This window comes from Clavelina lepadiformis, chromosome 4 (genome assembly GCF_947623445.1).
Source record: "Clavelina lepadiformis chromosome 4, kaClaLepa1.1, whole genome shotgun sequence".
Lineage (NCBI taxonomy): Eukaryota > Metazoa > Chordata > Ascidiacea > Aplousobranchia > Clavelinidae > Clavelina > Clavelina lepadiformis.
In genome coordinates this window covers 18,166,966-18,185,498 of record NC_135243.1, presented here as the reverse complement: position 1 = coordinate 18,185,498, position 18,533 = coordinate 18,166,966, and the positions used below count along the sequence as shown (strand labels likewise).

Sequence of the window (18,533 nt, the reverse complement as noted above, 5' to 3'; positions counted from 1 at the left end):
GTCTTTCTTTTGAAATCGCCTACGACCATACCAGGTTGAGTAGACCCGATCTCGTTCGATCTCGGAAGTTAAGCAACCTCGGGCCCGGTTAGTACTTGTATGGGTGACCGCCTGGGAATACCGGGTGTTGTTAGGATTTTAGTCATGCTGTATTTTTCAATCAAATTTCTAGCAACTGTTTGCGTTTTTGAATTTCTTATGCAATCGAATTATAATTGAAAAGGCCATTTTCTTTCTTTTGAATTCGCCTACGACCATACCAGGTTGAGTAGACCCGATCTCGTTCGATCTCGGAAGTTAGGCAACCTCGGGCCCGGTTAGTACTTGGATGGGTGACCGCCTGGGAATACTGGGTGTTGTAAGCATTTTAGTCATGCTGTATACTTCAATGAAATTTATAGCAACTGTTTGCGTTTTTGAATTTCCTATGCAATCGAATTATAATTGAAAAGGCCATTTTCTTTCTTTTGAAATCGCCTACGACCATACCAGGTTGAGTAGACCCGATCTCGTTCGATCTCGGAAGTTAAGCAACCTCGGGCCCGGTTAGTACTTGGATGTGTGACCGCCTGGGAATACCGGGTGTTGTTAGCATTTTAGTCATGCTGTATATTTCAATGAAAGTTATAGCAACTGTTTGCGTTTTTGAATTTCCTATGCAATCGAATTATAATTGAAAAGGCCATTATCTTTTCTTTTGAAATCGCCTACGACCATACCAGGTTGAGTAGACCCGATCTCGTTCGATCTCGGAAGTTAAGCAACCTCGGGCCCGGTTAGTACTTGGATGGGTGACCGCCTGGGAATACCGGGTAATGTAAGCATTTTAGTCATGCTGTATATTTGAATGAAATTTATAGCAACTGTTTGCGTTTTTGAATTTCCTATGCAATCGAATTATAATTGAAAAGGCCATTTTCTTTCTTTTGAAACCGCCTACGACCATACCAGGTTGAGTAGACCCGATCTCGTTCGATTTCGGAAGTTAAGCAACCTCGGGCCCGGTTAGTACTTGGATGGGTGAACGCCTGGGAATACCGGGTGTTGTAAGCATTTTAGTCATGCTGTATATTTGAATGAAAATTATAGCAACTGTTTTCGTTTTTGAATTTCCTATGCAATCGAATTATAATTGAAAAGGCCATTTTCTTTCTTTTGAAATCGCCTACGACCATACCAGGTTGAGTAGACCCGATCTCGTTCGATCTCGGAAGTTAAGCAACCTCGGGCCCGGTTAGTACTTGGATGGGTGACCGCCTGGGAATACTGGGTGTTGTAAGCATTTTAGTCATGCTGTATACTTCAATGAAATTTATAGCAATTGTTTGCGTTTTTGAATTTCCTATGCAATCGAATTATAATTGAAAAGGCCATTTTCTTTATTTTGAAATCGCCTACGACCATATCAGGTTGAGTAGACCCGATCTCGTTCGATCTCGGAAGTTAAGCAACCTCGGGCCCGGTTAGTACTTGTATGGGTGACCGCCTGGGAATACCGGGTGTTGTAAGCATTTTAGTCATGCTGTATATTTCAATCAAATTTCTAGCAACTGTTTCCTTTTTGAATTTCCTATGCAATCGAATTATAATTGAAAAAGCCATTTTCTTTCTTTTGAAATCGCTTACGACCATACCAGGTTGAGTAGACCCGATCTCGTTCGATCTCGGAAGTAAACAACCTCGGGCCCGGTTAGTACTTGGATGGGTGACCGCCTGGGAATACCGGGTGTTGTAAGCATTTTAGTCATGCACTATATTTCAATCAAATTTATAGCAACTGTTTGCGTTTTTGAATTTCCTATGCAATCGAATTATAATTGAAAAGGCCATTTTCTTTCTTTTGAAATCGCCTACGACCATTCCAGGTTGAGTAGACCCGATCTCGTTCGATCTCGGAAGTTAAGCAATCTCTGGCCCGGTTAGTACTTGGATGGGTGACCGCCTGGGAATACCGGGTGTTGTAAGCATTTTAGTCATGCTGTATATTTCAATCAAATTTCTAGCAACTGTTTGCCTTTGTCAAACTTCCTATGCAATCGAATTATAATTGAAAAGGCCATTTTCTTTCTTTTGAAATCGCCTACGACCATACCAGGTTGAGTGGACCCGATCTCGTTCGATCTCGGAAGTTAAGCAACCTCGGGCCCGGTTAGTACTTGGATGGGTGACCGCCTGGGAATACCGGGTGTTGTAAGCATTTTAGTCATGCTGTATATTTCAATCAAATTTCTAGCAACTGTTTGCCTTTATCAAACTTCCTATGCAATCGAATTAATATAATTTAAAAAGCCATTTTCTTTCTTTTGAAATCGCTTACGACCATACCAGGTTGAGTAGACCCGATCTCGTTCGATCTCGGAAGTTAAGCAACCTAGGGCCCGGTTAGTACTTGGATGGGTGACCGCCTGGGAATACCGGGTGTTGTAAGCATTTTAGTCATGCTGTATATTTCAATCAAATTTCTGGCAACTGTTTGCTTTTGTCAAACTTCCTATGTAATCGAATTATAATTGAAAAAGCCATTTTCTTTCTTTTGAAATCGCCTACTACCATACCAGGTTGAGTAGACCCGATCTCGTTCGATCTCGGAAGTTAAGCAACCTCGGGCCCGGTTAGTACTTGGATGGGTGACCGCCTGGGAATACCGGGTGTTGTAAGCATTTTAGTCATGCTGTATATTTCAATCAAATTTCTAGCAACTGTTTGCCTTTGTCAAACTTCCAATGCAATCGAATTATAATTGAAAAAGCCATTTTCTTTCTTTTGAAATCGCCTACGACCATACCAGGTTGAGTAGACCCGATCTCGTTCGATCTCGGAAGTTAAGCAACCTCGGGCCCGGTTAGTACTTGGATGGGTGACCGCCTGGGAATACCGGGTGTTGTAAGCATTTTAGTCATGCTGTATATTTCAATCAAATTTCTAGCAACTGTTTGCGCTTTTGAATTTCCTATGCAATCGAATTATAATTGAAAAAGCCATTTTCTTTCTATTGAATTCGCCTACGACCATACCAGGTTGAGTAGACACGATCTCGTTCGATCTCGGAAGTTAGGCAACCTCGGGCCCGGTTAGTACTTGGATGGGTGACCGCCTGGGAATACCGGGTGTTGTAAGCATTTTAGTCATGCTGTATATTTCAATCAAAATTCTAGCAACTGTTTGCGCTTTTGAATTTCCTATGCAATCGAATTATAATTGAAAAAGCCATTTTTTTTCTTTTGAATTCGCCTACGACCATACCAGGTTGAGTAGACCCGATCTCGTTCGATCTCGGAAGTTAGGCAACCTCGGGCCCGGTTAGTACTTGGATGGGTGACCGCCTGGGAATACCGGGTGTTGTAAGCATTTTAGTCATGCTGTATATTTCAATCAAATTTCTGGCAACTGTTTGCTGTTGTCAAACTTCCTATGCAATCGAATTATAATTGAAAAAGCCATTGTCTTTCTTTTGAAATCGCCTACTACCATACCAGGTTGAGTAGACCCGATCTCGTTTGATCTCGGAAGTTAAGCAACCTCGGGCCCGGTTAGTACTTGGATGGGTGACCGCCTGGGAATACCGGGTGTTGTAAGCATTTTAGTCATGCTGTATTTTTCAATCAAATTTCTAGCAACTGTTTGCCTTTGTCAAACTTCCAATGCAATCGAATTATAATTGAAAAAGCCATTTTCTTTCTTTTGAAATCGCCTACGACCATACCAGGTTGAGTAGACCCGATCTCGTTCGATCTCGGAAGTTAAGCAACCTCGGGCCCGGTTAGTACTTGGATGGGTGACCGCCTGGGAATACCGGGTGTTGTAAGCATTTTAGTCATGCTGTATATTTCAATCAAATTTCTAGCAACTGTTTGCGCTTTTGAATTTCCTATGCAATCGAATTATAATTGAAAAGGCCATTTTTTTTCTTTTGAAATCGCCTACTACCATACCAGGCTGAGTAGACCCGTTCTCGTTCGATCTCGGAAGTTAAGCAACCTCGGGCCCGGTTAGTACTTGTATGGGTGACCGCCTGGGAATACCGGGTGTTGTTAGGATTTTAGTCATGCTGTATACTTCAATGAAATTTATAGCAATTGTTTGCGTTTTTGAATTTCCTATGCAATCGAATTATAATTGAAAAGGCCATTTTCTTTCTTTTGAAATCGCCTACGACCATACCAGGTTGAGTAGACCCGATCTCGTTCGATCTCGGAAGTTAAGCAACCTCGGGCCCGGTTAGTACTTGGATGTGTGACCGCCTGGGAATACCGGGTGTTGTTAGCATTTTAGTCATGCTGTATATTTCAATGAAAGTTATAGCAACTGTTTGCGTTTTTGAATTTCCTATGCAATCGAATTATAATTGAAAAGGCCATTATCTTTTCTTTTGAAATCGCCTACGACCATACCAGGTTGAGTAGACCCGATCTCGTTCGATCTCGGAAGTTAAGCAACCTCGGGCCCGGTTAGTACTTGGATGGGTGACCGCCTGGGAATACCGGGTAATGTAAGCATTTTAGTCATGCTGTATATTTGAATGAAATTTATAGCAACTGTTTGCGTTTTTGAATTTCCTATGCAATCGAATTATAATTGAAAAGGCCATTTTCTTTCTTTTGAAACCGCCTACGACCATACCAGGTTGAGTAGACCCGATCTCGTTCGATTTCGGAAGTTAAGCAACCTCGGGCCCGGTTAGTACTTGGATGGGTGAACGCCTGGGAATACCGGGTGTTGTAAGCATTTTAGTCATGCTGTATATTTGAATGAAAATTATAGCAACTGTTTGCGTTTTTGAATTTCCTATGCAATCGAATTATAATTGAAAAGGCCATTTTCTTTCTTTTGAAATCGCCTACGACCATACCAGGTTGAGTAGACCCGATCTCGTTCGATCTCGGAAGTTAAGCAACCTCGGGCCCGGTTAGTACTTGGATGGGTGACCGCCTGGGAATACTGGGTGTTGTAAGCATTTTAGTCATGCTGTATACTTCAATGAAATTTCTAGCAATTGTTTGCGTTTTTGAATTTCCTATGCAATCGAATTATAATTGAAAAGGCCATTTTCTTTCTTTTGAAATCGCCTACGACCATATCAGGTTGAGTAGACCCGATCTCGTTCGATCTCGGAAGTTAAGCAACCTCGGGCCCGGTTAGTACTTGGATGGGTGACCGCCTGGGAATACCGGGTGTTGTAAGCATTTTAGTCATGCTGTATATTTCAATGAAAGTTATAGCAACTGTTTGCGTTTTTGAATTTCCTATGCAATCGAATTATAATTGAAAAAGCCATTTTCTTTCTTTTGAAATCGCCTACGACCATACCAGGTTGAGTAGACCCGATCTCGTTCGATCTCGGAAGTTAAGCAACCTCGGGCCCGGTTAGTACTTGGATGGGTGACCGCCTGGGAATACCGGGTAATGTAAGCATTTTAGTCATGCTGTATATTTGAATGAAATTTATAGCAACTGTTTGCGTTTTTGAATTTTCTATGCAATCGAATTATAATTGAAAAGGCCATTTTCTTTCTTTTGAAACCGCCTACGACCATACCAGGTTGAGTAGACCCGATCTCGTTCGATCTCGGAAGTTAAGCAACCTCGGGCCCGGTTAGTACTTGGATGGGTGACCGCCTGGGAATACCGGGTGTTGTAAGCATTTTAGTCATGCTGTATATTTGAATGAAATTTATAGCAACTGTTTGCGTTTTTGAATTTCCTATGCAATCGAATTATAATTGAAAAGGCCATTTTCTTTCTTTTGAAACCGTCTACGACCATACCAGGTTGAGTAGACCGGATCTCGTTCGATCTCGGAAGTTAAGCAACCTCGGGCCCGGTTTGTACTTGGATGGGTGACCGCCTGGGAATACCGGGTGTTGTAAGCATTTTAGTCATGCTGTATATTTCAATCAAATTTCTAGCAATTGTTTGCGTTTTTGATTTTCCTATGCAATCGAATTATAACTGAAAAGGCCATTTTCTTTCTTTTGAATTCGCCTACGACCATACCAGGTTAAGTAGACCCGATCTCGTTCGATGTCGGAAGTTAGGCAACCTCGGGCCCGGTTAGTACTTTTATGGGTGACCGCCTGGGAATACCGGGTGTTGTAAGCATTTTAGTCATGCTGTATATTTCAATCAAATTTCTAGCAACTGTTTGCCATTGTCAAACTTCCTATGGAATCGAATTATAATTGAAAAGGCCATTTTCTTTCTTTTGAAATCGCCTACGACCATACCAAGTTGAGTAGACCCGATCTCGTTCGATCTCGGAAGTTAAGCAACCTAGGGCCCGGTTAGTACTTGGATGGGTGACCGCCTGGGAATACCGGGTGTTGTAAGCATTTTAGTCATGCTGTATATTTCAATCAAATTTCTAGCAACTGTTTGCCTTTGTCAAACTTCCTATGCAATCGAATTATAATTGAAAACGCCATTTTCTTTCTTTTGAAATCGCCTACGACCATATCAGGTTGAGTGGACCCGATGTCGTTCGATCTCGGAAGTTAAGCAACCTCGGGCCCGGTTAGTACTTGGATGGGTGACCGCCTGGGAATACCGGGTGTTGTAAGCATTTTAGTCATGCTGTATATTTCAATCAAATTTATAGCAACTGTTTGCCGTTGTCAAACTTCCTATGCAATCGAATTATATTTGAAAAAGCCAATTTTTTTCTTTTGAAATCGCCTACTACCATACCAGGTTGAGTAGACCCGATCTCGTTCGATCTCGGAAGTTAAGCAACCTCGGGCCCGGTTAGTACTTGGATGGGTGACCGCCTGGGAATACCGGGTGTTATAAGCAATTTAGTCATGCTGTATATTTCAATCAAATTTCTAGCAACTGTTTGCGTTTTTGAATTTCTTATGCAATCGAATTATAATTGAAAAGGCCATTTTCTTTCTTTTGAATTCGCCTACGACCATACCAGGTTAAGTAGACCCGATCTCGTTCGATGTCGGAAGTTAGGCAACCTCGGGCCCGGTTAGTACTTGTATGGGTGACCGCCTGGGAATACCGGGTGTTGTAAGCATTTTAGTCATGCTGTATATTTCAATCAAATTTCTAGCAACTGTTTGCTGTTGTCAAACTTCCTATGCAATCGAATTATAATTGAAAAAGCCATTGTCTTTCTTTTGAAATCGCCTACTACCATACCAGGTTGAGTAGACCCGATCTCGTTCGATCTCGGAAGTTAAGCAACCTCGGGCCCGGTTAGTACTTGGATGGGTGACCGCCTGGGAATACCGGGTGTTGTAAGCATTTTAGTCATGCACTATATTTCAATCAAATTTCTAGCAACTGTTTGCTTTTGTCAAACTTCCTATGGAATCGAATTAAAATTGAAAAGGCCATTTTCTTTCTTTTGAAATCGCTTACGACCATACCAGGTTGAGTAGACCCGATCTCGTTCGATCTCGGAAGTTAAGCAACCTCGGGCCCGGTTAGTACTTGTATGGGTGACCGCCTGGGAATACCGGGTGTTGTAAGCATTTTAGTCATGCTGTATATTTCAATCAAATTTCTAGCAACTGTTTCCTTTTTGAATTTCCTATGCAATCGAATTATAATTGAAAAAGCCATTTTCTTTCTTTTGAAATCGCTTACGACCATACCAGGTTGAGTAGACCCGATCTCGTTCGATCTCGGAAGTAAACAACCTAGGGCCCGGTTAGTACTTGGATGGGTGACCGCCTGGGAATACCGGGTGTTGTAAGCATTTTAGTCATGCTGTATATTTCAATCAAATTTATAGCAACTGTTTGCGTTTTTGAATTTCCTATGCAATCGAATTATAATTGAAAAGGCCATTTTCTTTCTTTTGAAATCGCCTACGACCATTCCAGGTTGAGTAGACCCGATCTCGTTCGATCTCGGAAGTTAAGCAATCTCTGGCCCGGTTAGTACTTGGATGGGTGACCGCCTGGGAATACCGGGTGTTGTAAGCATTTTAGTCATGCTGTATATTTCAATCAAATTTCTAGCAACTGTTTGCCTTTGTCAAACTTCCTATGCAATCGAATTATAATTGAAAAGGCCATTTTCTTTCTTTTGAAATCGCCTACGACCATACCAGGTTGAGTGGACCCGATCTCGTTCGATCTCGGAAGTTAAGCAACCTCGGGCCCGGTTAGTACTTGGATGGGTGACCGCCTGGGAATACCGGGTGTTGTAAGCATTTTAGTCATGCTGTATATTTCAATCAAATTTCTAGCAACTGTTTGCCTTTATCAAACTTCCTATGCAATCGAATTAATATAATTTAAAAAGCCATTTTCTTTCTTTTGAAATCGCTTACGACCATACCAGGTTGAGTAGACCCGATCTCGTTCGATCTCGGAAGTTAAGCAACCTAGGGCCCGGTTAGTACTTGGATGGGTGACCGCCTGGGAATACCGGGTGTTGTAAGCATTTTAGTCATGCTGTATATTTCAATCAAATTTCTGGCAACTGTTTGCTTTTGTCAAACTTCCTATGTAATCGAATTATAATTGAAAAAGCCATTTTCTTTCTTTTGAAATCGCCTACTACCATACCAGGTTGAGTAGACCCGATCTCGTTCGATCTCGGAAGTTAAGCAACCTCGGGCCCGGTTAGTACTTGGATGGGTGACCGCCTGGGAATACCGGGTGTTGTAAGCATTTTAGTCATGCTGTATATTTCAATCAAATTTCTAGCAACTGTTTGCCTTTGTCAAACTTCCAATGCAATCGAATTATAATTGAAAAAGCCATTTTCTTTCTTTTGAAATCGTCTACGACCATACCAGGTTGAGTAGACCCGATCTCGTTCGATCTCGGAAGTTAAGCAACCTCGGGCCCGGTTAGTACTTGGATGGGTGACCGCCTGGGAATACCGGGTGTTGTAAGCATTTTAGTCATGCTGTATATTTCAATCAAATTTCTAGCAACTGTTTGCGCTTTTGAATTTCCTATGCAATCGAATTATAATTGAAAAAGCCATTTTCTTTCTATTGAATTCGCCTACGACCATACCAGGTTGAGTAGACACGATCTCGTTCGATCTCGGAAGTTAGGCAACCTCGGGCCCGGTTAGTACTTGGATGGGTGACCGCCTGGGAATACCGGGTGTTGTAAGCATTTTAGTCATGCTGTATATTTCAATCAAAATTCTAGCAACTGTTTGCGCTTTTGAATTTCCTATGCAATCGAACTATAATTGAAAAAGCCATTTTTTTTCTTTTGAATTCGCCTACGACCATACCAGGTTGAGTAGACCCGATCTCGTTCGATCTCGGAAGTTAGGCAACCTCGGGCCCGGTTAGTACTTGGATGGGTGACCGCCTGGGAATACCGGGTGTTGTAAGCATTTTAGTCATGCTGTATATTTCAATCAAATTTCTGGCAACTGTTTGCTGTTGTCAAACTTCCTATGCAATCGAATTATAATTGAAAAAGCCATTGTCTTTCTTTTGAAATCGCCTACTACCATACCAGGTTGAGTAGACCCGATCTCGTTCGATCTCGGAAGTTAAGCAACCTCGGGCCCGGTTAGTACTTGGATGGGTGACCGCCTGGGAATACCGGGTGTTGTAAGCATTTTAGTCATGCTGTATTTTTCAATCAAATTTCTAGCAACTGTTTGCCCTTGTCAAACTTCCAATGCAATCGAATTATAATTGTAAAAGCCATTTTCTTTCTTTTGAAATCGCCTACGACCATACCAGGTTGAGTAGACCCGATCTCGTTCGATCTCGGAAGTTAAGCAACCTCGGGCCCGGTTAGTACTTGGATGGGTTACCGCCTGGGAATAACGGGTGTTGTAAGCATTTTAGTCATGCTGTATATTTCAATCAAATTTCTAGCAACTGTTTGCGTTTTTGAATTTCCTATGCAATCGAATTATAATTGAAAAAGCCATTTTCTTTCTTTTGAATTCGCCTACGACCATACCAGGTTGAGTAGACCCGATCTCGTTCGATCTCGGAAGTTAGGCAACCTCGGGCCCGGTTAGTACTTGTATGGGTGAACGCCTGGGTATACCGGGTGTTGTAAGCATTTTAGTCATGCTGTATATTTCAATCAAATTTCTAGCAACTGTTTGCTTTTGTCAAACTTCCTATGGAAACGAATTAAAATTGAAAAGGCCATTTTCTTTCTTTTGAAATCGCTTACGACCATACCAGGTTGAGTAGACCCGATCTCGTTCGATCTCGGAAGTTAAGCAACCTCGGGCCCGGTTAGTACTTGTATGGGTGACCGCCTGGGAATACCGGGTGTTGTAAGCATTTTAATCATGCTGTATATTTCAATCAAATTTCTAGCAACTGTTTCCTTTTTGAATTTCCTATGCAATCGAATTATAATTGAAAAAGCCATTTTCTTTCTTTTGAAATCGCTTACGACCATACCAGGTTGAGTAGACCCGATCTCGTTCGATCTCGGAAGTAAACAACCTAGGGCCCGGTTAGTACTTGGATGGGTGACCGCCTGGGAATACCGGGTGTTGTAAGCATTTTAGTCATGCACTATATTTCAATCAAATTTATAGCAGCTGTTTGCGTTTTTGAAATTCCTATGCAATCGAATTATAATTGAAAAGGCCATTTTCTTTCTTTTGAAATCGCCTACGACCATTCCAGGTTGAGTAGACCCGATCTCGTTCGATCTCGGAAGTTAAGCAATCTCTGGCCCGGTTAGTACTTGGATGGGTGACCGCCTGGGAATACCGGGTGTTGTAAGCATTTTAGTCATGCTGTATATTTCAATCAAATTTCTAGCAACTGTTTGCCTTTGTCAAACTTCCTATGCAATCGAATTATAATTGAAAAGGCCATTTTCTTTCTTTTGAAATCGCCTACGACCATACCAGGTTGAATGGACCCGATCTCGTTCGATCTCGGAAGTTAAGCAACCTCGGGCCCGGTTAGTACTTGGATGGGTGACCGCCTGGGAATACCGGGTGTTGTAAGCATTTTAGTCATGCTGTATATTTCAATCAAATTTCTAGCAACTGTTTGCCTTTATCAAACTTCCTATGCAATCGAATTAATATAATTTAAAAAGCCATTTTCTTTCTTTTGAAATCGCTTACGACCATACCAGGTTGAGTAGACCCGATCTCGTTCGATCTCGGAAGTTAAGCAACCTAGGGCCCGGTTAGTACTTGGATGGGTGACCGCCTGGGAATACCGGGTGTTGTAAGCATTTTAGTCATGCTGTATATTTCAATCAAATTTCTGGCAACTGTTTGCTGTTGTCAAACTTCCTATGCAATCGAATTATAATTGAAAAAGCCATTTTCTTTCTTTTGAAATCGCCTACTACCATACCAGGTTGAGTAGACCCGATCTCGTTCGATCTCGGAAGTTAAGCAACCTCGGGCCCGGTTAGTACTTGGATGGGTGACCGCCTGGGAATACCGGGTGTTGTAAGCATTTTAGTCATGCTGTATATTTCAATCAAATTTCTAGCAACTGTTTGCCTTTGTCAAACTTCCAATGCAATCGAATTATAATTGAAAAAGCCCATTTCTTTCTTTTGAAATCGCCTACGACCATACCAGGTTGAGTAGACCCGATCTCGTTCGATCTCGGAAGTTAAGCAACCTCGGGCCCGGTTAGTACTTGGATGGGTGACCGCCTGGGAATACCGGGTGTTGTAAGCATTTTAGTCATGCTGTATATTTCAATCAAATTTATAGCAACTGTTTGCCTTTGTCAAACTTCCTATGCAATCGAATTATAATTGAAAAGGCCATTTTCTTTCTTTTGAAATCGCCTACGACCATACCAGGTTGAATGGACCCGATCTCGTTCGATCTCGGAAGTTAAGCAACCTCGGGCCCGGTTAGTACTTGGATGGGTGACCGCCTGGGAATACCGGGTGTTGTAAGCATTTTAGTCATGCTGTATATTTCAATCAAATTTCTAGCAACTGTTTGCCTTTATCAAACTTCCTATGCAATCGAATTAATATAATTTAAAAAGCCATTTTCTTTCTTTTGAAATCGCTTACGACCATACCAGGTTGAGTAGACCCGATCTCGTTCGATCTCGGAAGTTAAGCAACCTAGGGCCCGGTTAGTACTTGGATGGGTGACCGCCTGGGAATACCGGGTGTTGTAAGCATTTTAGTCATGCTGTATATTTCAATCAAATTTCTGGCAACTGTTTGCTGTTGTCAAACTTCCTATGCAATCGAATTATAATTGAAAAAGCCATTTTCTTTCTTTTGAAATCGCCTACTACCATACCAGGTTGAGTAGACCCGATCTCGTTCGATCTCGGAAGTTAAGCAACCTCGGGCCCGGTTAGTACTTGGATGGGTGACCGCCTGGGAATACCGGGTGTTGTAAGCATTTTAGTCATGCTGTATATTTCAATCAAATTTCTAGCAACTGTTTGCCTTTGTCAAACTTCCAATGCAATCGAATTATAATTGAAAAAGCCCATTTCTTTCTTTTGAAATCGCCTACGACCATACCAGGTTGAGTAGACCCGATCTCGTTCGATCTCGGAAGTTAAGCAACCTCGGGCCCGGTTAGTACTTGGATGGGTGACCGCCTGGGAATACCGGGTGTTGTAAGCATTTTAGTCATGCTGTATATTTCAATCAAATTTATAGCAATTGTTTGCGCTTTTGAATTTCCTATGCAATCGAATTATAATTGAAAAAGCCATTTTCTTTCTTTTGAATTCGCCTACGACCATACCAGGCTGAGTAGACCCGATCTCGTTCGATCTCGGAAGTTAAGCAACCTCGGGCCCGGTTAGTACTTGTATGGGTGACCGCCTGGGAATACCGGGTGTTGTTAGGATTTTAGTCATGCTGTATTTTTCAATCAAATTTCTAGCAACTGTTTGCGTTTTTGAATTTCTTATGCAATCGAATTATAATTGAAAAGGCCATTTTCTTTCTTTTGAATTCGCCTACGACCATACCAGGTTAAGTAGACCCGATCTCGTTCGATGTCGGAAGTTAGGCAACCTCGGGCCCGGTTAGTACTTGTATGGGTGACCGCCTGGGAATACCGGGTGTTGTAAGCATTTTAGTCATGCTGTATATTTCAATCAAATTTATAGCAACTGTTTGCTGTTGTCAAACTTCCTATGCAATCGAATTATAATTGAAAAAGCCATTGTCTTTCTTTTGAAATCGCCTACTACCATACCAGGTTGAGTAGACCCGATCTCGTTCGATCTCGGAAGTTAAGCAACCTCGGGCCCGGTTAGTACTTGGATGGGTGACCGCCTGGGAATACCGGGTGTTGTAAGCATTTTAGTCATGCTGTATATTTCAATCAAATTTCTAGCAACTGTTTGCCCTTGTCAAACTTCCAATGCAATCGAATTATAATTGTAAAAGCCATTTTCTTTCTTTTGAAATCGCCTACGACCATACCAGGTTGAGTAGACCCGATCTCGTTCGATCTCGGAAGTTAAGCAACCTCGGGCCCGGTTAGTACTTGGATGGGTGACCGCCTGGGAATAACGGGTGTTGTAAGCATTTTAGTCATGCTGTATATTTCAATCAAATTTCTAGCAACTGTTTGCGTTTTTGAATTTCCTATGCAATCGAATTATAATTGAAAAAGCCATTTTCTTTCTTTTGAATTCGCCTACGACCATACCAGGTTGAGTAGACCCGATCTCGTTCGATCTCGGAAGTTAGGCAACCTCGGGCCCGGTTAGTACTTGTATGGGTGAACGCCTGGGTATACCGGGTGTTGTAAGCATTTTAGTCATGCTGTATATTTCAATCAAATTTCTAGCAACTGTTTGCTTTTGTCAAACTTCCTATGGAATCGAATTAAAATTGAAAAGGCCATTTTCTTTCTTTTGAAATCGCTTACGACCATACCAGGTTGAGTAGACCCGATCTCGTTCGATCTCGGAAGTTAAGCAACCTCGGGCCCGGTTAGTACTTGTATGGGTGACCGCCTGGGAATACCGGGTGTTGTAAGCATTTTAGTCATGCTGTATATTTCAATCAAATTTCTAGCAACTGTTTCCTTTTTGAATTTCCTATGCAATCGAATTATAATTGAAAAAGCCATTTTCTTTCTTTTGAAATCGCTTACGACCATACCAGGTTGAGTAGACCCGATCTCGTTCGATCTCGGAAGTAAACAACCTAGGGCCCGGTTAGTACTTGGATGGGTGACCGCCTGGGAATACCGGGTGTTGTAAGCATTTTAGTCATGCACTATATTTCAATCAAATTTATAGCAACTGTTTGCGTTTTTGAATTTCCTATGCAATCGAATTATAATTGAAAAGGCCATTTTCTTTCTTTTGAAATCGCCTACGACCATTCCAGGTTGAGTAGACCCGATCTCGTTCGATCTCGGAAGTTAAGCAATCTCTGGCCCGGTTAGTACTTGGATGGGTGACCGCCTGGGAATACCGGGTGTTGTAAGCATTTTAGTCATGCTGTATATTTCAATCAAATTTCTAGCAACTGTTTGCCTTTGTCAAACTTCCTATGCAATCGAATTATAATTGAAAAGGCCATTTTCTTTCTTTTGAAATCGCCTACGACCATACCAGGTTGAGTGGACCCGATCTCGTTCGATCTCGGAAGTTAAGCAACCTCGGGCCCGGTTAGTACTTGGATGGGTGACCGCCTGGGAATACCGGGTGTTGTAAGCATTTTAGTCATGCTGTATATTTCAATCAAATTTCTAGCAACTGTTTGCCTTTATCAAACTTCCTATGCAATCGAATTAATATAATTTAAAAAGCCATTTTCTTTCTTTTGAAATCGCTTACGACCATACCAGGTTGAGTAGACCCGATCTCGTTCGATCTCGGAAGTTAAGCAACCTAGGGCCCGGTTAGTACTTGGATGGGTGACCGCCTGGGAATACCGGGTGTTGTAAGCATTTTAGTCATGCTGTATATTTCAATCAAATTTCTGGCAACTGTTTGCCGTTGTCAAACTTCCTATGCAATCGAATTATAATTGAAAAAGCCATTTTCTTTCTTTTGAAATCGCCTACTACCATACCAGGTTGAGTAGACCCGATCTCGTTCGATCTCGGAAGTTAAGCAACCTCGGGCCCGGTTAGTACTTGGATGGGTGACCGCCTGGGAATACCGGGTGTTGTAAGCATTTTAGTCATGCTGTATATTTCAATCAAATTTCTAGCAACTGTTTGCCTTTGTCAAACTTCCAATGCAATCGAATTATAATTGAAAAAGCCCATTTCTTTCTTTTGAAATCGCCTACGACCATACCAGGTTGAGTAGACCCGATCTCGTTCGATCTCGGAAGTTAAGCAACCTCGGGCCCGGTTAGTACTTGGATGGGTGACCGCCTGGGAATACCGGGTGTTGTAAGCATTTTAGTCATGCTGTATATTTCAATCAAATTTCTAGCAACTGTTTGCGCTTTTGAATTTCCTATGCAATCGAATTATAATTGAAAAAGCCATTTTCTTTCTTTTGAATTCGCCTACGACCATACCAGGTTGAGTAGACCCGATCTCGTTCGATCTCGGAAGTTAGGCAACCTCGGGCCCGGTTAGTACTTGGATGGGTGACCGCCTGGGAATACCGGGTGTTGTAAGCATTTTAGTCATGCTGTATATTTCAATCAAATTTCTGGCAACTGTTTGCTGTTGTCAAACTTCCTATGCAATCGAATTATAATTGAAAAAGCCATTGTCTTTCTTTTGAAATCGCCTACTACCATACCAGGTTGAGTAGACCCGATCTCGTTCGATCTCGGAAGTTAAGCAACCTCGGGCCCGGTTAGTACTTGGATGGGTGACCGCCTGGGAATACCGGGTGTTGTAAGCATTTTAGTCATGCTGTATTTTTCAATCAAATTTCTAGCAACTGTTTGCCTTTGTCAAACTTCCAATGCAATCGAATTATAATTGAAAAAGCCATTTTCTTTCTTTTGAAATCGCCTACGACCATACCAGGTTGAGTAGACCCGATCTCGTTCGATCTCGGAAGTTAAGCAACCTCGGGCCCGGTTAGTACTTGGATGGGTGACCGCCTGGGAATACCGGGTGTTGTAAGCATTTTAGTCATGCTGTATATTTCAATCAAATTTCTAGCAACTGTTTGCGCTTTTGAATTTCCTATGCAATCGAATTATAATTGAAAAGGCCATTTTCTTTCTTTTGAATTCGCCTACGACCATACCAGGTTGAGTAGACCCGATCTCGTTCGATCTCGGAAGTTAGGCAACCTCGGGCCCGGTTAGTACTTGGATGGGTGACCGCCTGGGAATACCGGGTGTTGTAAGCATTTTAGTCATGCTGTATATTTCAATCAAATTTCTAGCAACTGTTTGCCATTGTCAAACTTCCTATGGAATCGAATTATAATTGAAAAGGCCATTTTTTTTCTTTTGAAATCGCCTACGACCATACCAGGTTGAGTAGACCCGATCTCGTTCGATCTCGGAAGTTAAGCAACCTAGGGCCCGGTTAGTACTTGGATGGGTGACCGCCTGGGAATACCGGGTGTTGTAAGCATTTTAGTCATGCTGTATATTTCAATCAAATTTCTGGAAACTGTTTGCTGTTGTCAAACTTCCTATGCAATCGAATTATAATTGAAAAAGCCATTGTCTTTCTTTTGAAATCGCCTACTACCATACCAGGTTGAGTAGACCCGATCTCGTTCGATCTCGGAAGTTAAGCAACCTCGGGCCCGGTTAGTACTTGGATGGGTGACCGCCTGGGAATACCGGGTGTTGTAAGCATTTTAGTCATGCTGTATATTTCAATCAAATTTCTAGCAACTGTTTGCTTTTGTCAAACTTCCAATGCAATCGAATTATAATTGAAAAAGCCATTTTCTTTCTTTTGAAATCGCCTACGACCATACCAGGTTGAGTAGACCCGATCTCGTTCGATCTCGGAAGTTAAGCAACCTCGGGCCCGGTTAGTACTTGGATGGGGGACCGCCTGGGAATACCGGGTGTTGTAAGCATTTTAGTCATGCTGTATATTTCAATGAAATTTATAGCAACTGTTTGCCTTTGTCAAACTTCCTATGCAATCGAATTATAATTGAAAAAGCCATTTTCTTTCTTTTTAAATCGCCTACGACCATACCAGGTTGAGTAGACCCGATCTCGTTCGATCTCGGAAGTTAAGCAACCTCGGGCCCGGTTAGTACTTGGATGGGTGACCGCCTGGGAATACCGGGTGTTGTAAGCATTTTAGTCATGCTGTATATTTCAATCAAATTTATAGCAACTGTTTGAGTTTTGAATTTCCTATGCAATCGAATTATAATTGAAAAGGCCATTTTCTTTCTTTTGAAATCGCCTACGACCATACCAGGTTGAGTAGACCCGATCTCGTTCGATCTCGGAAGTTAAGCAACCTCGGGCCCGGTTAGTACTTGGATGGGTGACCGCCTGGGAATACCGGGTGTTGTAAGCATTTTAGTCATGCTGTATATTTCAATCAAATTTCTAGCAACTGTTTGCCTTTGTCAAACTTCCTATGCAATCGAATTATAATTGAAAAGGCCATTTTCTTTCTTTTGAAATCGCCTACGACCATACCAGGTTGAGTAGACCCGATCTCGTTCGATCTCGGAAGTTAAGCAACCTAGGGCCCGGTTAGTACTTGGATGGGTGACCGCCTGGGAATACCGGGTGTTGTAAGCACTTTAGTCATGCTGTATATTTCAATCAAATTTCTAGCAACTGTTTGCCTTTGTCAAACTTCCTATGCAATCGAATTATAATTAAAAAAGCCATTTTCTTTCTTTTGAAATCACCTACTACCATACCAGGTTGAGTAGACCCGATCTCGTTCGATCTCGGAAGTTAAGCAACCTCGGGCCCGGTTAGTACTTGGATGGGTGACCGCCTGGGAATACCGGGTGTTGTAGGCATTTTAGTCATGCTGTATATTTCAATCAAATTTCTAGCAACTGTTTGCTTTTGTCAAACTTCCTATGGAATCGAATTATAATTGAAAAAGCCATTTTCTTTCTTTTGAAATCGCCTACGACCATACCAGGTTGAGTAGACCCGATCTCGTTCGATCTCGGAAGTTAAGCAACCTCGGGCCCGGTTAGTACTTGTATGGGTGACCACCTGGGAATACCGGGTGTTGTAAGCATTTTAGTCATGCTGTATATTTCAATCAAATTTCTAGCAACTGTTTACTTTTGTCAAACTTCCTATGCAATGGAATTATAATTGAAAAGGCCATTTTCTTTCTTTTGAAATCGCCTACGACCATACCAGGTTGAGTAGACCCGATCTCGTTCGATCTCGAAAGTTAAACAACCTAGGGCCCGGTTAGTACTTGGATGGGTGACCGCCTGGGAATACCGGGTGTTGTAAGCATTTTAGTCATGCAATATATTTCAATGAAATTTCTAGCAACTTTTTGCGTTTTTGAATTTCCTATGCAATCGAATTATAATTGAAAAGGCCATTTTCTTTTTTTTGAAATCGCCTACGACCATACCAGGTTGAGTAGACCCGATCTCGTTCGATCTCGGAAGTTAAGCAACCTCTGGCCCGGTTAGTACTTGGATGGGTGACCGCCTGGGAATACCGGGTGTTGTAAGTATTTTAGTCATGCTGTATATTTCAATC

General features: G+C 42.0%; 74 non-coding genes and 7 pseudogenes across 74 annotated transcripts; all 81 read left to right on the top strand.

Moving 5' to 3' along the window:
- The first annotated feature begins 18 nt into the window (after positions 1 to 18).
- LOC143455303 (5S ribosomal RNA) lies at positions 19 to 136 on the top strand. The gene has a single exon (XR_013116887.1). It is a non-coding gene; the product is annotated as a 5S ribosomal RNA (ribosomal RNA).
- Positions 137 to 246: 110 nt separating this feature from the next.
- LOC143454959 (5S ribosomal RNA) lies at positions 247 to 365 on the top strand. The gene has a single exon (XR_013116560.1). It is a non-coding gene; the product is annotated as a 5S ribosomal RNA (ribosomal RNA).
- A 110-nt stretch (positions 366 to 475) lies between these two features.
- Positions 476 to 594, top strand: LOC143455174 (5S ribosomal RNA). Its single transcript, XR_013116764.1, has one exon. It is a non-coding gene; the product is annotated as a 5S ribosomal RNA (ribosomal RNA).
- Positions 595 to 705: 111 nt separating this feature from the next.
- LOC143454651 (5S ribosomal RNA) lies at positions 706 to 824 on the top strand. The gene has a single exon (XR_013116262.1). It is a non-coding gene; the product is annotated as a 5S ribosomal RNA (ribosomal RNA).
- Positions 825 to 934: 110 nt separating this feature from the next.
- Positions 935 to 1,053, top strand: LOC143455284 (5S ribosomal RNA). Its single transcript, XR_013116869.1, has one exon. It is a non-coding gene; the product is annotated as a 5S ribosomal RNA (ribosomal RNA).
- A 110-nt stretch (positions 1,054 to 1,163) lies between these two features.
- On the top strand, positions 1,164 to 1,282 carry LOC143453763 (5S ribosomal RNA). The gene has a single exon (XR_013115417.1). It is a non-coding gene; the product is annotated as a 5S ribosomal RNA (ribosomal RNA).
- Positions 1,283 to 1,392: 110 nt separating this feature from the next.
- LOC143454496 (5S ribosomal RNA) lies at positions 1,393 to 1,511 on the top strand. Its single transcript, XR_013116115.1, has one exon. It is a non-coding gene; the product is annotated as a 5S ribosomal RNA (ribosomal RNA).
- Positions 1,512 to 1,620: 109 nt separating this feature from the next.
- On the top strand, positions 1,621 to 1,738 carry LOC143454399 (5S ribosomal RNA). The gene has a single exon (XR_013116024.1). It is a non-coding gene; the product is annotated as a 5S ribosomal RNA (ribosomal RNA).
- A 110-nt stretch (positions 1,739 to 1,848) lies between these two features.
- On the top strand, positions 1,849 to 1,967 carry LOC143455345 (5S ribosomal RNA). Its single transcript, XR_013116926.1, has one exon. It is a non-coding gene; the product is annotated as a 5S ribosomal RNA (ribosomal RNA).
- A 111-nt stretch (positions 1,968 to 2,078) lies between these two features.
- LOC143453909 (5S ribosomal RNA) lies at positions 2,079 to 2,197 on the top strand. Its single transcript, XR_013115558.1, has one exon. It is a non-coding gene; the product is annotated as a 5S ribosomal RNA (ribosomal RNA).
- A 114-nt stretch (positions 2,198 to 2,311) lies between these two features.
- On the top strand, positions 2,312 to 2,430 carry LOC143453739 (5S ribosomal RNA). Its single transcript, XR_013115394.1, has one exon. It is a non-coding gene; the product is annotated as a 5S ribosomal RNA (ribosomal RNA).
- Positions 2,431 to 2,541: 111 nt separating this feature from the next.
- LOC143453877 (5S ribosomal RNA) lies at positions 2,542 to 2,660 on the top strand. The gene has a single exon (XR_013115527.1). It is a non-coding gene; the product is annotated as a 5S ribosomal RNA (ribosomal RNA).
- Positions 2,661 to 2,771: 111 nt separating this feature from the next.
- On the top strand, positions 2,772 to 2,890 carry LOC143454879 (5S ribosomal RNA). Its single transcript, XR_013116483.1, has one exon. It is a non-coding gene; the product is annotated as a 5S ribosomal RNA (ribosomal RNA).
- Positions 2,891 to 3,000: 110 nt separating this feature from the next.
- On the top strand, positions 3,001 to 3,119 carry LOC143455234 (5S ribosomal RNA). The gene has a single exon (XR_013116820.1). It is a non-coding gene; the product is annotated as a 5S ribosomal RNA (ribosomal RNA).
- Positions 3,120 to 3,229: 110 nt separating this feature from the next.
- Positions 3,230 to 3,348, top strand: LOC143454313 (5S ribosomal RNA). Its single transcript, XR_013115943.1, has one exon. It is a non-coding gene; the product is annotated as a 5S ribosomal RNA (ribosomal RNA).
- Positions 3,349 to 3,459: 111 nt separating this feature from the next.
- Positions 3,460 to 3,578, top strand: LOC143454084 (5S ribosomal RNA). Its single transcript, XR_013115725.1, has one exon. It is a non-coding gene; the product is annotated as a 5S ribosomal RNA (ribosomal RNA).
- Positions 3,579 to 3,689: 111 nt separating this feature from the next.
- On the top strand, positions 3,690 to 3,808 carry LOC143454868 (5S ribosomal RNA). Its single transcript, XR_013116472.1, has one exon. It is a non-coding gene; the product is annotated as a 5S ribosomal RNA (ribosomal RNA).
- A 111-nt stretch (positions 3,809 to 3,919) lies between these two features.
- On the top strand, positions 3,920 to 4,037 carry LOC143456884 (5S ribosomal RNA; annotated as a pseudogene).
- Positions 4,038 to 4,147: 110 nt separating this feature from the next.
- On the top strand, positions 4,148 to 4,266 carry LOC143455173 (5S ribosomal RNA). Its single transcript, XR_013116763.1, has one exon. It is a non-coding gene; the product is annotated as a 5S ribosomal RNA (ribosomal RNA).
- Positions 4,267 to 4,377: 111 nt separating this feature from the next.
- LOC143454650 (5S ribosomal RNA) lies at positions 4,378 to 4,496 on the top strand. Its single transcript, XR_013116261.1, has one exon. It is a non-coding gene; the product is annotated as a 5S ribosomal RNA (ribosomal RNA).
- A 110-nt stretch (positions 4,497 to 4,606) lies between these two features.
- LOC143455283 (5S ribosomal RNA) lies at positions 4,607 to 4,725 on the top strand. The gene has a single exon (XR_013116867.1). It is a non-coding gene; the product is annotated as a 5S ribosomal RNA (ribosomal RNA).
- A 110-nt stretch (positions 4,726 to 4,835) lies between these two features.
- Positions 4,836 to 4,954, top strand: LOC143453762 (5S ribosomal RNA). Its single transcript, XR_013115416.1, has one exon. It is a non-coding gene; the product is annotated as a 5S ribosomal RNA (ribosomal RNA).
- Positions 4,955 to 5,064: 110 nt separating this feature from the next.
- LOC143453786 (5S ribosomal RNA) lies at positions 5,065 to 5,183 on the top strand. Its single transcript, XR_013115439.1, has one exon. It is a non-coding gene; the product is annotated as a 5S ribosomal RNA (ribosomal RNA).
- Positions 5,184 to 5,293: 110 nt separating this feature from the next.
- LOC143454648 (5S ribosomal RNA) lies at positions 5,294 to 5,412 on the top strand. The gene has a single exon (XR_013116259.1). It is a non-coding gene; the product is annotated as a 5S ribosomal RNA (ribosomal RNA).
- A 110-nt stretch (positions 5,413 to 5,522) lies between these two features.
- Positions 5,523 to 5,641, top strand: LOC143454856 (5S ribosomal RNA). Its single transcript, XR_013116461.1, has one exon. It is a non-coding gene; the product is annotated as a 5S ribosomal RNA (ribosomal RNA).
- A 110-nt stretch (positions 5,642 to 5,751) lies between these two features.
- On the top strand, positions 5,752 to 5,870 carry LOC143455185 (5S ribosomal RNA). The gene has a single exon (XR_013116774.1). It is a non-coding gene; the product is annotated as a 5S ribosomal RNA (ribosomal RNA).
- Positions 5,871 to 5,980: 110 nt separating this feature from the next.
- Positions 5,981 to 6,099, top strand: LOC143456542 (5S ribosomal RNA; annotated as a pseudogene).
- A 111-nt stretch (positions 6,100 to 6,210) lies between these two features.
- On the top strand, positions 6,211 to 6,329 carry LOC143454076 (5S ribosomal RNA). The gene has a single exon (XR_013115717.1). It is a non-coding gene; the product is annotated as a 5S ribosomal RNA (ribosomal RNA).
- Positions 6,330 to 6,440: 111 nt separating this feature from the next.
- LOC143455361 (5S ribosomal RNA) lies at positions 6,441 to 6,559 on the top strand. Its single transcript, XR_013116941.1, has one exon. It is a non-coding gene; the product is annotated as a 5S ribosomal RNA (ribosomal RNA).
- A 111-nt stretch (positions 6,560 to 6,670) lies between these two features.
- On the top strand, positions 6,671 to 6,789 carry LOC143454808 (5S ribosomal RNA). The gene has a single exon (XR_013116415.1). It is a non-coding gene; the product is annotated as a 5S ribosomal RNA (ribosomal RNA).
- Positions 6,790 to 6,899: 110 nt separating this feature from the next.
- Positions 6,900 to 7,018, top strand: LOC143456438 (5S ribosomal RNA; annotated as a pseudogene).
- Positions 7,019 to 7,129: 111 nt separating this feature from the next.
- On the top strand, positions 7,130 to 7,248 carry LOC143453876 (5S ribosomal RNA). Its single transcript, XR_013115526.1, has one exon. It is a non-coding gene; the product is annotated as a 5S ribosomal RNA (ribosomal RNA).
- A 111-nt stretch (positions 7,249 to 7,359) lies between these two features.
- On the top strand, positions 7,360 to 7,478 carry LOC143453839 (5S ribosomal RNA). The gene has a single exon (XR_013115490.1). It is a non-coding gene; the product is annotated as a 5S ribosomal RNA (ribosomal RNA).
- A 109-nt stretch (positions 7,479 to 7,587) lies between these two features.
- On the top strand, positions 7,588 to 7,705 carry LOC143454171 (5S ribosomal RNA). The gene has a single exon (XR_013115807.1). It is a non-coding gene; the product is annotated as a 5S ribosomal RNA (ribosomal RNA).
- Positions 7,706 to 7,815: 110 nt separating this feature from the next.
- Positions 7,816 to 7,934, top strand: LOC143455344 (5S ribosomal RNA). Its single transcript, XR_013116925.1, has one exon. It is a non-coding gene; the product is annotated as a 5S ribosomal RNA (ribosomal RNA).
- Positions 7,935 to 8,045: 111 nt separating this feature from the next.
- LOC143453898 (5S ribosomal RNA) lies at positions 8,046 to 8,164 on the top strand. The gene has a single exon (XR_013115547.1). It is a non-coding gene; the product is annotated as a 5S ribosomal RNA (ribosomal RNA).
- A 114-nt stretch (positions 8,165 to 8,278) lies between these two features.
- On the top strand, positions 8,279 to 8,397 carry LOC143453621 (5S ribosomal RNA). Its single transcript, XR_013115282.1, has one exon. It is a non-coding gene; the product is annotated as a 5S ribosomal RNA (ribosomal RNA).
- Positions 8,398 to 8,508: 111 nt separating this feature from the next.
- LOC143453875 (5S ribosomal RNA) lies at positions 8,509 to 8,627 on the top strand. The gene has a single exon (XR_013115525.1). It is a non-coding gene; the product is annotated as a 5S ribosomal RNA (ribosomal RNA).
- A 111-nt stretch (positions 8,628 to 8,738) lies between these two features.
- LOC143458017 (5S ribosomal RNA) lies at positions 8,739 to 8,857 on the top strand. The gene has a single exon (XR_013117657.1). It is a non-coding gene; the product is annotated as a 5S ribosomal RNA (ribosomal RNA).
- Positions 8,858 to 8,967: 110 nt separating this feature from the next.
- Positions 8,968 to 9,086, top strand: LOC143455233 (5S ribosomal RNA). The gene has a single exon (XR_013116819.1). It is a non-coding gene; the product is annotated as a 5S ribosomal RNA (ribosomal RNA).
- Positions 9,087 to 9,196: 110 nt separating this feature from the next.
- LOC143454312 (5S ribosomal RNA) lies at positions 9,197 to 9,315 on the top strand. Its single transcript, XR_013115942.1, has one exon. It is a non-coding gene; the product is annotated as a 5S ribosomal RNA (ribosomal RNA).
- Positions 9,316 to 9,426: 111 nt separating this feature from the next.
- On the top strand, positions 9,427 to 9,545 carry LOC143453873 (5S ribosomal RNA). Its single transcript, XR_013115523.1, has one exon. It is a non-coding gene; the product is annotated as a 5S ribosomal RNA (ribosomal RNA).
- Positions 9,546 to 9,656: 111 nt separating this feature from the next.
- LOC143454293 (5S ribosomal RNA) lies at positions 9,657 to 9,775 on the top strand. Its single transcript, XR_013115924.1, has one exon. It is a non-coding gene; the product is annotated as a 5S ribosomal RNA (ribosomal RNA).
- Positions 9,776 to 9,885: 110 nt separating this feature from the next.
- LOC143456598 (5S ribosomal RNA) lies at positions 9,886 to 10,004 on the top strand (annotated as a pseudogene).
- A 111-nt stretch (positions 10,005 to 10,115) lies between these two features.
- Positions 10,116 to 10,234, top strand: LOC143453827 (5S ribosomal RNA). The gene has a single exon (XR_013115479.1). It is a non-coding gene; the product is annotated as a 5S ribosomal RNA (ribosomal RNA).
- Positions 10,235 to 10,343: 109 nt separating this feature from the next.
- On the top strand, positions 10,344 to 10,461 carry LOC143454170 (5S ribosomal RNA). The gene has a single exon (XR_013115806.1). It is a non-coding gene; the product is annotated as a 5S ribosomal RNA (ribosomal RNA).
- A 110-nt stretch (positions 10,462 to 10,571) lies between these two features.
- On the top strand, positions 10,572 to 10,690 carry LOC143455343 (5S ribosomal RNA). The gene has a single exon (XR_013116924.1). It is a non-coding gene; the product is annotated as a 5S ribosomal RNA (ribosomal RNA).
- Positions 10,691 to 10,801: 111 nt separating this feature from the next.
- On the top strand, positions 10,802 to 10,920 carry LOC143457012 (5S ribosomal RNA). The gene has a single exon (XR_013117108.1). It is a non-coding gene; the product is annotated as a 5S ribosomal RNA (ribosomal RNA).
- Positions 10,921 to 11,034: 114 nt separating this feature from the next.
- Positions 11,035 to 11,153, top strand: LOC143457969 (5S ribosomal RNA). The gene has a single exon (XR_013117612.1). It is a non-coding gene; the product is annotated as a 5S ribosomal RNA (ribosomal RNA).
- A 111-nt stretch (positions 11,154 to 11,264) lies between these two features.
- On the top strand, positions 11,265 to 11,383 carry LOC143453872 (5S ribosomal RNA). The gene has a single exon (XR_013115522.1). It is a non-coding gene; the product is annotated as a 5S ribosomal RNA (ribosomal RNA).
- Positions 11,384 to 11,494: 111 nt separating this feature from the next.
- LOC143454845 (5S ribosomal RNA) lies at positions 11,495 to 11,613 on the top strand. The gene has a single exon (XR_013116450.1). It is a non-coding gene; the product is annotated as a 5S ribosomal RNA (ribosomal RNA).
- Positions 11,614 to 11,724: 111 nt separating this feature from the next.
- LOC143456896 (5S ribosomal RNA) lies at positions 11,725 to 11,843 on the top strand. Its single transcript, XR_013117097.1, has one exon. It is a non-coding gene; the product is annotated as a 5S ribosomal RNA (ribosomal RNA).
- Positions 11,844 to 11,957: 114 nt separating this feature from the next.
- Positions 11,958 to 12,076, top strand: LOC143457073 (5S ribosomal RNA). The gene has a single exon (XR_013117114.1). It is a non-coding gene; the product is annotated as a 5S ribosomal RNA (ribosomal RNA).
- Positions 12,077 to 12,187: 111 nt separating this feature from the next.
- On the top strand, positions 12,188 to 12,306 carry LOC143453871 (5S ribosomal RNA). The gene has a single exon (XR_013115521.1). It is a non-coding gene; the product is annotated as a 5S ribosomal RNA (ribosomal RNA).
- A 111-nt stretch (positions 12,307 to 12,417) lies between these two features.
- Positions 12,418 to 12,536, top strand: LOC143454834 (5S ribosomal RNA). Its single transcript, XR_013116439.1, has one exon. It is a non-coding gene; the product is annotated as a 5S ribosomal RNA (ribosomal RNA).
- A 111-nt stretch (positions 12,537 to 12,647) lies between these two features.
- Positions 12,648 to 12,765, top strand: LOC143455897 (5S ribosomal RNA; annotated as a pseudogene).
- A 110-nt stretch (positions 12,766 to 12,875) lies between these two features.
- LOC143456437 (5S ribosomal RNA) lies at positions 12,876 to 12,994 on the top strand (annotated as a pseudogene).
- A 111-nt stretch (positions 12,995 to 13,105) lies between these two features.
- On the top strand, positions 13,106 to 13,224 carry LOC143453870 (5S ribosomal RNA). Its single transcript, XR_013115520.1, has one exon. It is a non-coding gene; the product is annotated as a 5S ribosomal RNA (ribosomal RNA).
- Positions 13,225 to 13,335: 111 nt separating this feature from the next.
- Positions 13,336 to 13,454, top strand: LOC143453703 (5S ribosomal RNA). The gene has a single exon (XR_013115360.1). It is a non-coding gene; the product is annotated as a 5S ribosomal RNA (ribosomal RNA).
- Positions 13,455 to 13,564: 110 nt separating this feature from the next.
- Positions 13,565 to 13,683, top strand: LOC143456597 (5S ribosomal RNA; annotated as a pseudogene).
- Positions 13,684 to 13,794: 111 nt separating this feature from the next.
- Positions 13,795 to 13,913, top strand: LOC143453816 (5S ribosomal RNA). The gene has a single exon (XR_013115467.1). It is a non-coding gene; the product is annotated as a 5S ribosomal RNA (ribosomal RNA).
- Positions 13,914 to 14,022: 109 nt separating this feature from the next.
- LOC143454168 (5S ribosomal RNA) lies at positions 14,023 to 14,140 on the top strand. Its single transcript, XR_013115804.1, has one exon. It is a non-coding gene; the product is annotated as a 5S ribosomal RNA (ribosomal RNA).
- Positions 14,141 to 14,250: 110 nt separating this feature from the next.
- On the top strand, positions 14,251 to 14,369 carry LOC143455342 (5S ribosomal RNA). The gene has a single exon (XR_013116923.1). It is a non-coding gene; the product is annotated as a 5S ribosomal RNA (ribosomal RNA).
- A 111-nt stretch (positions 14,370 to 14,480) lies between these two features.
- Positions 14,481 to 14,599, top strand: LOC143453886 (5S ribosomal RNA). The gene has a single exon (XR_013115536.1). It is a non-coding gene; the product is annotated as a 5S ribosomal RNA (ribosomal RNA).
- A 114-nt stretch (positions 14,600 to 14,713) lies between these two features.
- Positions 14,714 to 14,832, top strand: LOC143455902 (5S ribosomal RNA). The gene has a single exon (XR_013117001.1). It is a non-coding gene; the product is annotated as a 5S ribosomal RNA (ribosomal RNA).
- A 111-nt stretch (positions 14,833 to 14,943) lies between these two features.
- Positions 14,944 to 15,062, top strand: LOC143453869 (5S ribosomal RNA). The gene has a single exon (XR_013115519.1). It is a non-coding gene; the product is annotated as a 5S ribosomal RNA (ribosomal RNA).
- Positions 15,063 to 15,173: 111 nt separating this feature from the next.
- LOC143454822 (5S ribosomal RNA) lies at positions 15,174 to 15,292 on the top strand. The gene has a single exon (XR_013116428.1). It is a non-coding gene; the product is annotated as a 5S ribosomal RNA (ribosomal RNA).
- A 110-nt stretch (positions 15,293 to 15,402) lies between these two features.
- On the top strand, positions 15,403 to 15,521 carry LOC143454311 (5S ribosomal RNA). Its single transcript, XR_013115941.1, has one exon. It is a non-coding gene; the product is annotated as a 5S ribosomal RNA (ribosomal RNA).
- Positions 15,522 to 15,632: 111 nt separating this feature from the next.
- On the top strand, positions 15,633 to 15,751 carry LOC143453868 (5S ribosomal RNA). The gene has a single exon (XR_013115518.1). It is a non-coding gene; the product is annotated as a 5S ribosomal RNA (ribosomal RNA).
- Positions 15,752 to 15,862: 111 nt separating this feature from the next.
- LOC143454810 (5S ribosomal RNA) lies at positions 15,863 to 15,981 on the top strand. Its single transcript, XR_013116417.1, has one exon. It is a non-coding gene; the product is annotated as a 5S ribosomal RNA (ribosomal RNA).
- Positions 15,982 to 16,091: 110 nt separating this feature from the next.
- LOC143454310 (5S ribosomal RNA) lies at positions 16,092 to 16,210 on the top strand. The gene has a single exon (XR_013115940.1). It is a non-coding gene; the product is annotated as a 5S ribosomal RNA (ribosomal RNA).
- Positions 16,211 to 16,321: 111 nt separating this feature from the next.
- Positions 16,322 to 16,440, top strand: LOC143453674 (5S ribosomal RNA). Its single transcript, XR_013115332.1, has one exon. It is a non-coding gene; the product is annotated as a 5S ribosomal RNA (ribosomal RNA).
- A 111-nt stretch (positions 16,441 to 16,551) lies between these two features.
- On the top strand, positions 16,552 to 16,670 carry LOC143453867 (5S ribosomal RNA). The gene has a single exon (XR_013115517.1). It is a non-coding gene; the product is annotated as a 5S ribosomal RNA (ribosomal RNA).
- Positions 16,671 to 16,781: 111 nt separating this feature from the next.
- Positions 16,782 to 16,900, top strand: LOC143457770 (5S ribosomal RNA). The gene has a single exon (XR_013117447.1). It is a non-coding gene; the product is annotated as a 5S ribosomal RNA (ribosomal RNA).
- A 111-nt stretch (positions 16,901 to 17,011) lies between these two features.
- LOC143454799 (5S ribosomal RNA) lies at positions 17,012 to 17,130 on the top strand. Its single transcript, XR_013116406.1, has one exon. It is a non-coding gene; the product is annotated as a 5S ribosomal RNA (ribosomal RNA).
- Positions 17,131 to 17,239: 109 nt separating this feature from the next.
- On the top strand, positions 17,240 to 17,358 carry LOC143454786 (5S ribosomal RNA). Its single transcript, XR_013116394.1, has one exon. It is a non-coding gene; the product is annotated as a 5S ribosomal RNA (ribosomal RNA).
- A 111-nt stretch (positions 17,359 to 17,469) lies between these two features.
- Positions 17,470 to 17,588, top strand: LOC143453662 (5S ribosomal RNA). The gene has a single exon (XR_013115321.1). It is a non-coding gene; the product is annotated as a 5S ribosomal RNA (ribosomal RNA).
- Positions 17,589 to 17,699: 111 nt separating this feature from the next.
- LOC143453694 (5S ribosomal RNA) lies at positions 17,700 to 17,818 on the top strand. Its single transcript, XR_013115351.1, has one exon. It is a non-coding gene; the product is annotated as a 5S ribosomal RNA (ribosomal RNA).
- A 111-nt stretch (positions 17,819 to 17,929) lies between these two features.
- Positions 17,930 to 18,048, top strand: LOC143453645 (5S ribosomal RNA). The gene has a single exon (XR_013115305.1). It is a non-coding gene; the product is annotated as a 5S ribosomal RNA (ribosomal RNA).
- Positions 18,049 to 18,159: 111 nt separating this feature from the next.
- LOC143454056 (5S ribosomal RNA) lies at positions 18,160 to 18,278 on the top strand. Its single transcript, XR_013115698.1, has one exon. It is a non-coding gene; the product is annotated as a 5S ribosomal RNA (ribosomal RNA).
- Positions 18,279 to 18,388: 110 nt separating this feature from the next.
- LOC143454862 (5S ribosomal RNA) lies at positions 18,389 to 18,507 on the top strand. The gene has a single exon (XR_013116467.1). It is a non-coding gene; the product is annotated as a 5S ribosomal RNA (ribosomal RNA).
- The last annotated feature ends 26 nt before the right edge of the window (positions 18,508 to 18,533 follow it).